Raw genomic sequence first — 2,456 nt, 5'->3', positions numbered from 1 at the left:
TTTGGTATGCTTTCCTTTATTGGTCAGAGTATTGAGTACAAGAGTTGGGAGGTCATGTTACGACTGTACAGGACATTGGTTAGCCACTGTTGGAATATTATGTGCAATTCTGGACTCCTTCCTATTGGAAAGATGTTGTGAAACTTGAAAGAGTTCAGAAAAGATTTACAAGGATGTCGCCAGGGGTTGGAGGATCTGAGCTACAGGGAGAGGCTGAACAGGCTGGGGCTGCTTTCTGGAGGCGTCAGATGCTGAGGGGTGACCTTATAGAGGTTTACAAAATTATGAGGGGCATCGATAAGATAAATAGACAAAGTCTTTTCCCTGGGGTCAGGGAGTCCAGAACTAGAGGGCATAGGTTTAGGGTGACAGGGGTAAGATATAAAAGAGACCTAAGGGGCAACTTTTTCACACGGAGGATGGTACTTGTATGGAATGAGCTGCCAGAGGAAGTAGTGGAGGCTGGTACAATTGCAACATTTAAAAGGCATTTGGATGGATATATGAATAGGGGGGGTTTGGAGGGATATGGACCGGGTGCTGACAGGTGGGACTAGATTGGGTTGGGATATCTGGTCAGCATGGACGAGTTGGACCGAAGGGTTTGTTTCCATGTTGTACATCTCTGTGACTCTATAACCTATCAATGTATTAAGACATACCTCTGGAGCAGATGAGACTGGAGTGCAGGCTCAAGTCCTGACTCAGAAGTAGAGACACTACCACTGGTCGACAAGAGTTTGGTTTCCATGCTTCCATAGCAGTTAAGTAAGCCACAATGGCTTTACTAAAGTATGGTATCTTCTTGCTGCAAGGAGGAAGTTACTGGAAGACACTGGCTGACCTTCTGGATTAACTTTCTCATTCACATTTCCCACCTCATTCCCTCCCTACTTACAACGCTGAAGGTAACTTCTGAAGAAGGGTCACGTGACCTGAAATGTTAACTCTGCTTTCTGTCTCCACAGATGCTGCCAGACCTGTTGACTTTGCTGGGTTTTTTTTTGCAAATGCGCTATGACAAGAACTGCATTTTCATTCTTATTGTTCGGAGAAAATGAACAATGAAAGACACCAAAAAAAAGAAAATGAAAATAAGAAGATGGCTGGGAATTTAGTGTGGACTTTGCTGTCGTGAGCCAACTAGTCAGTAAGTTGACGTGCCTTCCCAATGTTGCTAATGATTGACTAGTAGAGATTAAGCCCCTCCTGCATGGTAATAAGCAAACTCCCCTTAGTGTGTCTGCCCTTACTGTGACCAATGCTGACAAAGTCATGGATAAATTCTAGGTTGCTTTCCAATCGTTGATTGTGACAGAGCCTTCCAATTTTGGTGATTTCAGTGCAGAAATGTTGACTGGATGTTCCATCTTGACCTCCTTCTGAGGTATCTAGCTTTATGGATGCCACTTGTCAACGAATTTGATTCACTCCACGTTCTATCAAGACATGGCTTAGGGACAGGAAACTGCAAAGACTATGGATCCTTCAGACATTCCGGCAATAGTACTGAAGGCTTGTTCTCCAGGATCAGTTGTGCCCCAACTAAAGCTGTTCCAGTACAACTACAACAACAGCATCTACTCAACCATGTGAAAAATTGCTCAGGTGTGCCCTGTACATAAAATAACAACCTGACCAATTGCAGCCCCGTCAGTCTACTCATGAATTTCAGTGAAGTGACAGAAGGTAAAATCAACAATACTATCAAGCCCCTGCATTGACTTGGCAATAACCTGCTCACTCTTGCTCATTGGGTTCTGCCAGTGCACTGTTATCCTGACCTCATTGTAGCATTACCAAACACGGAGAAAACAGCTGAACTCCAGAGGTGAGGTGAGAGTGACTGCTCCTGACATCAAGGCCGGCCAGTGCGGCATCAACGGAGCCTGGCAAAACTGAAGTCAATGAGAATCTTAGAGAAAGGCTTCTGCTCATTGGAGTCATTCCTGGCACACAGAAAGATGGCTGCAGTTGGCAGAGGTCAATCATGTCAGTTCCAGGACAACCCTGCAGGAGCTCCTCAGTATAGTGTCTGAGGCACAACCATCTTCATCAATGACCTTCTATCAATGACCATTATAAGGTCAGAAGTGGGGACATTTACTGATGAATCCACAATGTTCAGCATTATTTGAGATACCTCAGATAGTGAAACAGTCTGTATAAACATGCAGGGAGCCCTGGACACCATCCATGCCTGTCATTATAAGTGAAAGAAAGTGAGGACGGCAGATGCTGGAGATCAGAGCGGAAAATGTGTTGCTGGAAAAGCACAGCAGGTCAGGCAGCATCCAAGGAGCAGGAGAATCGACATTTCAGGCATGAGCCCTTCTTCAGGAATGAGGAAAGTGTGCCCAGCAGGCTAAGATAAAAGGTAGGGAGGAGGGACTTGGGGGAGGGGTGTTGGAAATGCGATAGGTGGAAGGAGGTTAAGGTGAGGGTGATAGGCCGGA

The 2,456-nt window shown here is 45.5% G+C and overlaps 1 protein-coding gene and 1 long non-coding RNA gene across 7 annotated transcripts in view; one reads left to right on the top strand and one right to left on the bottom strand.

Moving 5' to 3' along the window:
* Positions 1 to 2,456, bottom strand: part of LOC122560853 (tektin-3-like) — a 79,288-nt gene that overhangs the window by 15,197 nt on the left and 61,635 nt on the right. The gene's annotated exons all lie outside the window — the stretch shown is intronic.
* Positions 972 to 2,456, top strand: part of LOC122560855 — a 33,980-nt gene continuing 32,495 nt past the window's right edge. Inside the window, exon 1 of the long non-coding RNA XR_006314833.1 lies at positions 972 to 1,150. This is a non-coding gene — a long non-coding RNA (uncharacterized LOC122560855). The remainder of the gene's footprint in view (positions 1,151 to 2,456) is intronic.

The sequence above is a fragment of the Chiloscyllium plagiosum genome, chromosome 21, assembly GCF_004010195.1.
Source record: "Chiloscyllium plagiosum isolate BGI_BamShark_2017 chromosome 21, ASM401019v2, whole genome shotgun sequence".
Taxonomy (NCBI): Eukaryota; Metazoa; Chordata; class Chondrichthyes; order Orectolobiformes; family Hemiscylliidae; genus Chiloscyllium; species Chiloscyllium plagiosum.
Note: the sequence above shows the minus strand (reverse complement) of the source record. Positions and strands in the feature narration are given on the sequence as shown.